We start from the raw sequence: 12,716 nt of genomic DNA on the forward strand, positions 1-12,716 counted from the left end.
ATCCCTAGCACTACTCAATCCCTAGAAATAACCATGAGTCACAGCAACTTAAAAGTCAGCCAGAACCAGGCGCACTGTTGACATCCCAGCTCCTGGAAGGTGGAGGCGAAGCAGGGAGTCCCTGCCTCAAAATAAGAAATGAAAAGGGAGGGGTGTGGAGCTTAGTGGTAGAATGCCTCCGTGTTAGTCCCAGTACTTCAACAGAAAAAAAAAAATGCAAATCAGAAATAGACATACAATAAAAACCTTTTAAAAACAACAACTAGGGCTGGGGTTGTGGTTCACAGGTAGAGCACCTGCCTAGCATGTGTGAGGCACTGGGTTCGATCCTTAGCACCTCGTAAAGTAAAATGAAGACATTGTGTCCACCTATAACTAAAAAATAAATATTTAAAAAAAGAATCTATTAACAAAGAACATAGATTAAAAATTAAATGTTAATGAAAGTAAAATTAATGATACATTTCAAAAGGGAGAAGGCAAGAAGAGAATGAAAAGAAAAAAGGGAAATAAAGATGAAAGAAGAAAAACATCAAGAATTAAAAAATATGTAAAATTAGGTGAAAGTATGAAAAAAATAACAAGGAAAAACAAAATAAACAACACACAATAAAGCAAGCAAAAGCAGTCAACAATTCCCCGGGCCCCAGGTATGTGAAAGGGAGCGATGCCTTTCAGATCTCAGATTTTGGAACCTGTCAGCCAGGCGGGCCGAGCCCACCCACCTCGCGTACCAGCAGGGGCTTCGTGCAGTGGTGGTGGCAGGGCTGTGCCCCCTGGAGGCCTCTGCATGTGCATGGGTGGACGGGATGTGGCAACAGTAGGAGGCCCTGCTGGCCCCTCTGCCCCTTGGAGCCTGTGGATGGTCGGATTGCACTCCTGGACCTCCAGTCGTGCATGGGCCGAGTTACTAAGCCTGGCATGTAACCGGAAGGCCTCTGAGCAGCTGAAGGAAGGACTCTGTCCTGCCCTCTGCATTGGAGGGGAGCTGAGAGACCCCAGCCCGCCTGGCCGCTGTGCTGTGGGGGGCCACCTTGGAGAGAATCCATACTCAGTTGGCCTCCTGCTCCCAGAGCTCGCCTCGCCTTACCAGTTTTGCATGGCAGCACCTTCCGCTTCCCTTGACTGGCGACCTGGTGTCCCACCCAGAGAGTTCTCAGCAGCTTTGTGTCACAACCAGTTCCTTAGGCCCAAACTGTCTGTCATGTGGGTGTCTGCTGAGAAGAGAAGAATCTGTTGGGTCTTGGAGATATAAAGTGCTGGGGCTTTTTAATCTCTCCAGCAGTAAGCCCAGACCAGGGGACCCTTCTTGGCACCATCTGAATATCCTGGGAAGCACTGAGAAGTGCCAACCCACTGCAGATGCCAAGCCTCCTGTCTGCTTGCGTTGTATTTACCTGGTGCTGGATTCAGGACTTGCTGAGGGTGCTAGGACTTACTCACCTACAGCCTGGGGTAAAGGGTACTTCTCCAGCAGGCTACCAAAGTTCTTAACATTGGGTGCTTGTTCCCCTATTTCTAATAACCAGTATTTCTGGGTTGTTACCTGCTCAGACTATGATTGTACTCCAGAGTTTACCTATGACATCCCTCCCCCATGCAGCCATACCTTGTTGCTGTGGTTTAATCTAGGGCAGAAGCAGGGGAGTGCTGAGTGCCTCTAATCCACCATCTTCCTCATCTCTCAATGCACTAAAACAAACAAACAAACAACAACAACTGACAAATCAAGTTTTTTTGTCCCTGGATGATGGATGGGGAGTTGGCTGTATATGCATTGAATAAAATGACAAGAAATGATAAAGGAATCATCTACAAAGTTAGTCTTGATGGGGGAAATGTACCTGTAACAGGCTATGCCGAGATTTGCTTTGCTGTGTTCTATGGACATATTTTTAACAATTTTAATGCAGAAGGATTATTTTTTAGTTTAAAACATAAGCATTTCCAGCATAGATGTTCATTAACAGATGAATGGGTAAAGAAAATGTAGTATATATACACAGTGGAGTTTTATTCACCATAAAGAAAAATGAATATGTCATTTGCAGGAAAATGAGTGGAACTTGAGATCATTATGTTAAGCAAAATGAGCCAGCCTCATATGGGGAAGATAAAGAGGAAGAAGGGAAAAAAAGGAGGAGGTCAGGGATTTCATGCAAATCAAAGGGATATCAGTCAAGGAAAGGGACCAGAGGGTGGGAGGTGGAGAGGGAGGGGGAAAATGTTGGGGAGTGATATTGGCCAAATTATATTGTTATATTGTGTGCATACATAAATATATAATGAAAAATCCCATCATTATGTAGGATTATAAGGTACTAGAAAAAAAATGTGGAAAGAGGAAAAAAATAGGTATTTCATGTGAAATTTTTAATTGATAGTGCCAGGAAGCAATCAATGTTGATTAAGACACATCTCCTAAGGAGGAATCAGGCATTGAAGTTCAGTAGGTGCGTGACCTGAAGTTCAGCCCCTTGATTGGTCAGCTTCTGTCGGGTATAACTTCTTTGAAAATGGAGTCGAAATTTCACTTAACTGAAATGAGTTCTCCCAGGAATCCTTTTCTGAACAGTCAGTTGTAATTTAGTCTAAGTGGCACTCTTTACGGAACTGAAACATGCTTTACTTTGCAAGCAAGTAGCAATCAGAAGAATAAATTCTTTTTCTTTGAAATAGAGAAATCACTTCCAATCTGATCTTTGCATCCCCATGCCTGCTGATAATGTGAGCATGAACACATTAAGCATGAAAGAGGAATGGCATGTGTGCTCAGTTGTGATCAGGAGCGCTAGAGAACATACAAGCTAACACCAAGGTAGGTGCAGTCCGTCCTGTCACATCATGCTTACACAGAGTTCGGAGTAGGCTGATACTGGTGTGATTTCCAGTGTTCTCAGGGTAGACCTCTCCCCACCCTAGTCTAGTTATCATGTGTAAATCAAGCTGCAGTTGACAGGGATTTGCTTTCTTTATCCTGGAAAAGGTCTTTGAGTCAGACTCTGCTTTGGCCTCACTGTGTTGATCTTCATCACAAGCACTTTTATAATTCCCACATTTTTTTCTTCTTTTCATACACATATCTCAATAGGGTCTTTCATTACATGATTACAAATTGTATGCTTCGTGAAAGCAGTAAATTTAAAGAAAGATTATTTAAAATCTGAGGCCAGAGAGCATGGTTTCTCTTACTTAGAGTTTGGCTTAAAGATTGGTATTTAAGTTGGTATCATTCCACATGTGGTAATCCTGCAAAGTGCTACAAATTTTTATTTATAGTTAAGGGAATAAACCCAAATCCACTCTTCATTATGTTGTCTTGCATTATTTGCTCAGTGATAAATGACATTGATGTGTGGGTGCGAGTTTTGCAATGAAAGACCCTATTGTAGCCTATGGGGCTGGGGCTGGGGTCCAGTCAACATCACGTTTTTAGAGGGATTTAAATTCAGAATGTCCTGGTCCTTGCAAATTTAAACATATAGCTTTATGTTGTTTTAACACTGTATTTTTACTCAAAGTAAAATAAAATAAAAAGGAATGAACAAAGAGGGAAAACTTAAGGTTGTAATGTTAGAAACCAAATAAAATGACTGAAGGCATATCCTAAACTCAAAAGATTAAAATTGTACGAGAGATAATAGCAATCCTTTGAGTGGCCTGTTTCTGCTATTTAGAAATGACTTCAGCTTTGAAAATTTATTAACTGTTGGATGCCAGAGAACCAAATTAAAGAGATCTGAAGACAGGCTGAAAGAAAAATTCTGAGGGGCAGGGAAGTTGAATAGCTGCCTCAGCCTTTGAGGAAAAAGTAGTTCCATGTCATGTCAGTTTATCCAAACCAGTGTTCAGGAGAGTTTTTGAGGAAGGAAAGAGGTGGATATTTTGGAGGGTGGATTAGTCTTAGATTATATTTGTTTTGTTTTGAAATAGAAACATAATAAATAAGAGGGAATTTCAGTTTTGAATCAAGTAGCTCTGTGTCCACTCATCAGAAGTTTGGATAATTAAATCAGGAATCTACTAAAATGCCATTTTGCTAAGTACGAAATGAGGGATCTTCTAAAAAGTTAATAATTAAGTAAGATTTTAGGGGTAATATATCCGAAGCAAATGTGCCCTCCTCTCCCATTCATTCAGAACTGAAAAGAAAATCATTCCACAATTTTCTGGGTCCTTCATCATTTCTGATGAGAAGCCAGATGTCACTCTGACAGAAAAACAACTTTCAAATGTGCTGTTGTTCCACATATGTACTGTGTCATTTTATCGTGGCTGGTTTTAAGATTTTTTTTTATCTTTGGTTTTCAGCAGTTTGATAATGGCGTACATAGATATGATTTCCTTTGTATTTATCCTGCTTGAGCTTGCTCACATTCTTGAGTCTTCAAACTTATAACTTACCAAATTTGGAGAATTTCAGCTATTTTAAAAATAATCTGTATCTTCTGGGATACTTTCAGAGGTTGCAGAGTTAGTATAGGGAGTTCCTACAGACTTATCGCCTGGCTTCCCCCAAGATTCACATATTATGTAATTAAGATGTACTTGTTAAACTACAAAAGTAATGATGGTACAATGCTATGAACTACAGTTTTTCTACTGATGTCCTCCTCTTTTTTTTTTTCTTCCTGTTTTAGAATCCCATCTAGGATACCATATTGCATTTTATCATCGTATCTCCATTCTGTAAGTCTTTCAGACTTCACTTAATATTCACAGCCCTGACATTGTTGATGGGTGCTGAGCAGATGTTTTTCAGAATGTCCTTCAGTGTGAACTTGTCTGATATTTTCTCAGGTTTACATTGATTTAGGGACTATTATGGAGGCAAGGTGCCTTTCTCACTGCATCATATCTGGGGTAATGATAGCAATATGACTTATTTTTGGTGCTATTAAGCTTGATAATTTGGTTAAGTTTGTGTGTACCAGATTTCTGAACTATAAAATGAGTATTTTTTTCTATTCCCTATTTGTTGGGATCAAATCATTAAATCCAGCCAATACTCAAGGGGAGGAAGATTAATCCCTACCTCTTAGAAGAAGTAACATCTACATATATTATTTGGAATTTTTCCATAAGAAGATATATCTTCCAATTTCCTATATGATCATTTGTTTATATCACAATAGACTCATAGACATGTGTCTTATTCTTTGGGTTCTAACCCAGTACTACCATTATTTGTTTGCTTGCTTAGGCCAAACTAGCCATTAGCAGCTTTCCAGGCTGGTGCCTGTGGCCTTTCGAGGTGCCCTGTTCTTCCCCACTCTTTGCCTCTGTGATGCTCTAGGCTCTTCTTGTATTTTCCCTGCCCTAGTCCTATGGTCGGCCATTTTTCCAAGGGGGCCTGGTGCCTTTATTGGAAAATGGTATTTAGAAATCAAGACTTGGTGCTGGCTGTGCTCACTGCTGCTTCTTGCCCTTTTTTTTTTATTGGTATACTTTGCTACCTCATTCTTTTTGAACTGTTCTTTTTGGACTCCAGTTATATTCACATTAAATTTTTTAATTTTGTTCCAAAAATACCTGGGGTGCTTCATTCCTTTCAACATTTTTTTTTTCTGGTTTTCATACTGGATAATTTCTGTATAACTATTTTCAAGTTCAGTTGCTCTTTCTTCTGTGATCTCTAGTCTACTATTGAAAACTACCAGTGAATTTTTAAATTTCATATTTATTTATTTATTTATTTAGTTTTCAGTGGACACAGCATCTTTATTTTTATTTTTATGTGGTGCTGAGGATCGAACCCAGCGCCCCACGCATTCCAGACAAGCGCGCTACTGCTTGAGCCACATCCCCAGCCCAAATTTCATATATATTATTCTTCAATTGAGAATTTATTTTGCTTTTTTATTTTTAGTAATTCTGTTTCTCTTGTAAGTTTTCTTTTAGTTCATTTTATCATAGCGTTTATGTCCTTAATTTATAATAGTAATCACTGCTTTAAAATCCTTGTTTGCTTACTTAACTCAAGTTGGTCTTCATTGATTGCTTTTTCTCTGAGTATGGTTTATATTTTCTTGTTTCCTTTTATCCTTATATTAGGATTGTGATCCATACTAGTAGAAACTCTGGGTTCTGTTCCTCGTAGGGACATAATGTTTTGCAGGTGATTAACTTTAATGAATTTGGACTTCTAGTAGTGCCTCCTCTATAGTGGGAAGTGATCAGAATCCCAGTTTAATTGGGCTGTTTGGCTACCTCATACATGCATAGCTTGGGGGTCAAAAAGAGATACCAAAATACAGTACAGTAATGTATTCAAAGTGCTAGGTAAAAAATAACTCTACACTTAGTTAAGTAATCAGTTAATAGTGAGAATTTAATGAAAGCATTGCAAACATGCAAGTGTTGGAAGAATTCACTCTTGTTGCTTCTGAAAGAAATGCTAAAGTGAAGAGGAAATTGAGGCATATGGTATTTTCCAAACATGGCCATAGCAATGTCTCCCATCTCCCATGCTTTTCTACTCTGTGACTTACCACTTGCCCATCAAAAGGGGAGTCTCTTCCCCTCTCCTTGAATCTTCATTGCCTCATGATAGATTGTAGTGGAATTGATAACCACATTGACTTTCAAGGCCAGGCAAGAAGAGGCCATGCAGCTTTCAACTGTTGTTTAGGGATGCTTCCTCTGGGGGATGCCAGCTTCTATATCAGATGTCCAACTATTCTGAGATCCCCATATTGGAGAGACTTTGTATAGCCAATCTGGTTGTCAGAGTCTCTGGATAAGCCTGTCTTCTCATTGATTACCGGGAAGTGACATGGATGAATCCCCAAGCTATAGAAGAGTGGTGCCAGCTGAGTGTTGCCAGAATAGAACAAAATGGTTTCAGTTTAAAGCCACAAGTTAATTTGTTATGCAGCAACTGGAACAACACCGACCCAGAAGGAAGGAGTGGACGTGTGACCCAGTTGTAAGGAAGCTGATGAACATACTTGTAAATACATATAAATAAGTTACACTTGTAAATATTGGCTTTTTTTTTGGAGGGGGGGTACCGGGGATTGAACTCAGGGGCACTCGACCACTGAGCCACATCCCCAGCCCTATTTTGCATTTTATTTAAAGACAGGGTCTGAGTTAGTTAGTGCCTCGCTTTTGCTGAGGCTGGCTTTGAACTCGAGATCATCCTGCCTCAGCCTCCTGAGCCACTGGGATTATAGGCATGCACCACTGTGCACAGCTTAAAATATTGGCTTTTTAAAAATGCCGGATGGGGCTTCTTAAAAATAATGTGATACTAAGACATTAGCTACAGGAATATAGAAGTTGGTGTGGAGTAAGGAAGAAGAAAAACTGTTGATGAGTCTAAGGTGCTTATATTTTTTTGGAAGGCTTTTAGAGATTGACTTTAAGTAGGTATGTTAAAGAAAATAAATAGATTTTATAACTAACACTAGAAGGTAAAACAGGTGTGCAGTAAAAATTTCAACAAATATCAGAAAAGGAAACCTTAAGAAAGAAGCAAAGAAAATCATGTAAATAGAAAACACAAAATAAGCTAGACATGGTGGCCCATGCCTGTGATCTCAGCTACTCAGGATGCTGAGGTAGGAGGATTGCAAGGTTGAGGCCATCCTGAGCAACTTAGTGAGACCCTTTCTCAAAAAAAAAAAAGGTTAAGATGAGTGTCATTATAACTGTAATTGTGATAAATGTAGACAAATGAGTTTCAGTCAATAAATGTGATACTTATATTAAAAATCCAGCCAGTGCTGGGGATGTGGCTCAAGCGGTAGCGCGCTCGCCTGGCCTGCGCAGGGTGCTGGGTTTGATCCTCAGCACCACATAAAAATAAAATAAAGATGTTGTGCCCACTGAAAAACTAAAAAATAAATATTAAAATTCTCTCTCTCTCTTTCTCTCTTAAAAAAAAAATCCAGCCAGATGTTATCTTTAAAAGATAATCTAGGCAAAACAACCCAGAAGGTTAAAAATAAAGGGATAGAAAAGATGTACCAGGAAAAAAAAAAAACCTGAAAGAAAGTAGGCGTGACAACATTAATATCAGGTAAAATGGAATTTTTACATCTTTTAACCACAGAAGTTGCATATGTGAACTGGGAGATGTGTACAAGGATGTTCAATGCAGCATTGTTTGTTATAATGAAAATTTTAAGAGAAATACCTTATCAATAGGTAAATAATAATATTGATAGATGGTAGAATATTCACATGGGACACTAAACAGCAGTTAAACAAACTACGTCTGTATCCATCAACATGGGTTTATTTCAATACTATTGACTAAGTTGCATAATAATGTCAATGTGATGTTTCTAAACCCAAAACAACAAATTTGGACTAAATTTCCTTTTAATCCTGAAGTTATTTTACTGAAATTATTTGATCACAGCAGTGAGCTGTGTTCCTGTGACTATATGCAGGTGAATTTCTGAGGAACTGTGCCCAGAAACAGTATATTTCAGCAAGTAAACTGGTTATGTCCAAGATATTTGATGTGTCCTAAAGAATGCACACACTTGATATAGAGAAAGCTGTCACCTCCGATCAAATAAATAGTCTGTAGAATAAAATATTTAGTAATTACTCAAAGTGTGTTCAATGCTATAGGATAAGCGTATATGCAAAAATTTCTCTTCCCCAAGTTGATTAGGAGAAAAAAGACGTGGAATAAAATGGTATAGGTGTATCCTGAGAAGAAGAAAGGAGTGATCTGGAGGAAGGTGTTTGTTAAATAGTAGCTTTCTACCAGACTGTAGAAATGACACAGCCAGACGTGTTACATAAGAGATGTTAAGGTCACAGATGTCTTCAGATGTCAATTTCATGGCTATTTATTGAGAACCTACTGTGTACAGAGTACTCTGCTTAGCAGGGTTGTGAACACAAAATTGAATTGGGGGAGGGCCCAAGGAGTTCCTGGATTGCTGAAGGGTGGGGCAGCTCTAAATTGAGGCAGATGAGTTAAGGGCCAGGAGGATGACATGCGTTGCTTCGTAAGCTGGAAGCGAGGGAAATTGTTTCTTAGAATGATTGGGATGTTTTCACAGAGGCTGCTTCAGTTTGGGGGCTTGAAAGTGGCAGTGTAGTTTCTTTTCTGAGCCATAGCTCTGTTTATTATTTGATCCTCCCCCAACCCATTAAGAAAAATGTTGCTGTACATTAATCCTTTCAAAGCATTTTAATGGTGTTGCTGAGACAATCATGTAAGCCTTTAAAAGACACCACATAGCACACTTGTTTTAGAGGCTGTGGTGGTTAGCCACTGGAACACTAACCATTGGTTTTGATAAAGGGGGGAGGGATTTTATATGTTATAGCTTATGACAGAGAATGGAAAAATGCTTCAGTGAGACACGCTGGCATTTTAAATTGGAGCACAATAATAGCCAAAAGTGCTGAAGTCAACGGACTGCTTAGAAATGTGGTTACCATTTGCTGAGAGAGGCCTTTCAAGGTGGCCACAGACATGTGTTTGCAACCACAGTCAGTTCAGTTTTGCCCTAAATGTGGGACTGTGACCCTGATTGACTCCAGTGAGAGCTATGTACTTTCAGAGATAGGGGATTTAGGTTTCCAGAAATCCCAGACAAGTAGGAAATAGGTGAATAAGCCACATAATATACAAACCATAATGTAGGTTGGAAACCAGGCGGCAGTGACTGCTCTTCAAGTCTTCTGGGGCTGGATTAAAAAAATCCTCCTTTTCCTACCAAAGTTGAATTCTTCACGAGAAAAATTGATTACTAGTCTGCACAAATTGAAGAAAACAAAGAAGGTAGAATGCGAACATGCAAGAGTATCTTAGAGGTAACATCTGATTTACGACTTAGATGATATGAAGAGATAACCATGAAATCTAGAGGATGAAAATTCCAAGGAAGAGCATCAGCTAGAGGGAAAAGTTCTATTCCTCACAAACAGAAAGAGATGGGGTGACCTTGGGCACAGCGCTTTCCTTCTCTGGACTTCTTTGTTTTAAGTTGTAGAGGAGAGCTGCATGAGTGAGCCTGAAAATTTGTCCAGCTCCAAAGTTTAATGATATAAAGACTAGTTAAAATGGAAAGCAGAGGGATGGAAATGTAGTTCAGTGGTAGAACACTTGTCTAGCAAGTGTGTGATCCTGAGTTTGATCCTCACTGTCTCAAAATGTATAGATGAATAAATAAGCAAGCTACAGTGCCAAATGTAGCCTTTGTTTTTAAAAATGGTAACCCGAAGGCTGGGGGTGTAGTTCAATGGTAGAACTCTTCTTGCCTAGCAAGTAGGAGTTCAATCCCCAGTAACCCCCCCCCAAAAAAAAAAAAAAAAAAACCAAAACAAAACAAAACAAAAAACAATGGTTGGTCTTTGAATTGGATGGAATGGTGGAGAGAGAAAAATGTTAGCAAGAGGAAAAAAAAATCAAATAAAACAAGGTTGTCAATTTGTAAGTTTAGTAAGTGGAAGGCGATGGTGTTGGGGGAATGGTTCTTTCCTGTTTCGGTCATTTTCTTCCGTGTTGAGGGAGTTCAATTAGAGTGACACTCCTGGTTTTGTGTCTTTATTTCACAAGGTGGCTTAATTTAATAAACTTGGGCATGTTCTGATCATCTCCTCCCCTTTGATTTTTAGGTAGCAATCCTTTCCACAGAGAGCTATTCTCCTGTACAATTTCAGCCCTTAAGTCTTACTTGGGGCAGTGGGGGGGTGGTGATCTTTCCTCTCCTTGGAGCTCTGACCTGACCCAGATTGTCTGAAACCATCTGGGAACAGGGGATGCAATTTCCTGGTGTCTTTGGGTCTTGCAGTAAGCCATGTTCTCCAGTTTAGCTTTTATCAGTAGTGATGGTGATATTTTGGTCTCCCTTTGCCATGTCTTTACTATTTCTTGGTATGTTTGGAATTTGGTGGGAAGGAAGAGTGTTGTTTATTTGTCTCTCTCAAGACTCCAAAATTGGGTTCAGAGGGCAGGATTGGCTTGATGCAGAAGGGATGCTGTTCCCTCCAAATTAGGAGAAGGCAGTAGTTATGAACAACTGGAGATGCTTTGAGGTATGATGAAGTTTCAGAGATCATCTCAGTAAAGATCAAATAATCACCTGAGAACCAGTCAGCAAGCATGGAGCTGGAAAATGAGCAGAAGGAAAGACTCAGAATGGCCACAATGAAGTATGTAGCCAAGAATCTGCTAAGAGGACCAAAGAATAGCCAGTCAGGGTAACAAGGGCTGAATTGTTTAAAATATACTCCAGAGCTGGGCATGATGGTGTGTGCCTGCAGTCCTAGCTACTGCAGACACTGAGACAGGAGGATCACTGGAGCCCAGGAGTTTGGGGTCAGCCTGGGCAACTTAGCAAGACTCTTTCTCTCATAAATCAAAACAAAACAAAAACAGAAACCACACCACATAGCACACTTATTTTAGAGGCAGCAGTGGTTAGCCACTGGATAATGACAGGTTTTGGACACAGTGGGTTTGATAACAGCCTGGAAAGGATAGGCTTTAAGACAGCGAGCGTCACAGCATTGTTCTCTGCACCAGGCACAAAAGCAACAGACATTGTTCTGTAAAATATATTTTATTCTTAAAGTATATAAACTTTCAGAAATAAATGAAGGAATCTATTAGGGTTAGACAATGAATAATTACATCTATATTGGTATCAGTGCTAACCTAGTTTTCTTCAAATGTGATAAGTTTAGACAACCATTAAGGTGATGTGTGTGTATTTTCAGGCTTTTTAAAAAAATATATGTTTTTTTAAAAAAACTAGTCAACAGCTGTATATTAGCAATTCCAAACACCAGCAGGATGAAGTTTGAACATCATTGTTTCTCATTGCATGGATATAGTCAATGGCTTTGTCAGAGGTTGTTATTAATTAATGGCAATTCAGTCACTTTCATTCAGAAAACAATATACCCTAGCTTATCCCCTGTGCCTGTTGACCCTTCTAGCACTAAGAGAAGTACCAGTTTTTTCCATAAATAAACTTCAAACTCTTCTTTTTTTGTGCGGGCGGGATCTGGGGGTTGCACTTAGGGGCACTTGACCACTGAGCTACATTACCAGCTCAATTTTGTATTTTATTTAGAGACAAGGTCTCACTGAGTTGCTTAACGCCTTGCTGTTGATGAGGGTGGCTTTGAACTTGCAATCCTCCTGCTTCAGCCTCTCGAGCCGCTGGGATTACAGACATGGGCCACTGCACCTGGCTCAAACTGTTCTTCACTTCCCTGACTTCTCTGTACTCCTTTTGTGTTTAACATCATTACCGCATGCAGTTTGGTAGAGGAGCCAGTGTGGTCAATGAAGGATTCTGAGAGGCGGTTGCACTTGAACCAGGGTGTGGAAGGAGAACAGGATTTGGCAGATGGGATCCAGGAGCACTTCAGGTGCTTCTCAGTGGCAAGGTCTGGCAGGGCTGGAGTTACTTTAGGGATCGGAGTCTTAAGCAGGCCCTTTGGTTGGAGAACAGGGTGCAAAGGGAGTGTCATCCCCATAACTGGAGAAGTAGCTTCAGTTAGATCATATCAGGCCACGGGAGGCTCCATTTTTTAAAGTTAAGTGAGATTTAGTGAGGAAATGTCTTTGTGAGAGGTAAAACCTAAAAATTCAATAGGGTTGTTTGCTGAAATGAGATTCTAGAAGGAAGGGAAATAAAAAGATTTAGTAGAGAGGCAGATAAAGTCAGAAGGGAAGTGAGGAGGAGTTAAAACAGAAGGGGGAGCACTGCAATTTGCTTGAAAGGTCA

The 12,716-nt window shown here is 39.8% G+C and overlaps 1 protein-coding gene across 13 annotated transcripts in view; it reads left to right on the forward strand.

The window, feature by feature from the left end:
- Aopep (aminopeptidase O (putative)) overlaps positions 1-12,716 on the forward strand; it is a 312,146-nt gene that overhangs the window by 22,087 nt on the left and 277,343 nt on the right. For 7 of the 13 annotated variants that reach the window (XR_009228493.1, XR_009228497.1, XR_009228495.1 and 4 more), the window contains exon 2: positions 4,641-4,689. The exons of 1 other annotated variant lie outside the window; for it this stretch is intronic. The gene's annotated coding sequence lies outside the window, so the exon portion shown is untranslated. Of the gene's footprint in view, positions 1-4,640; positions 4,690-12,716 lie in introns of those variants that run through there. 5 more of the 13 variants (XM_058585135.1, XM_058585137.1, XM_058585139.1 and 2 more) reach the window with 2 other exon arrangements.

The sequence above is a fragment of the Marmota monax genome, unplaced genomic scaffold, assembly GCF_021218885.2.
Source record: "Marmota monax isolate L192 unplaced genomic scaffold, Marmota_monax_Labrador192_F-V1.1 WCK01_AAM20220418_F8-fsc00180, whole genome shotgun sequence".
Lineage (NCBI taxonomy): Eukaryota > Metazoa > Chordata > Mammalia > Rodentia > Sciuridae > Marmota > Marmota monax.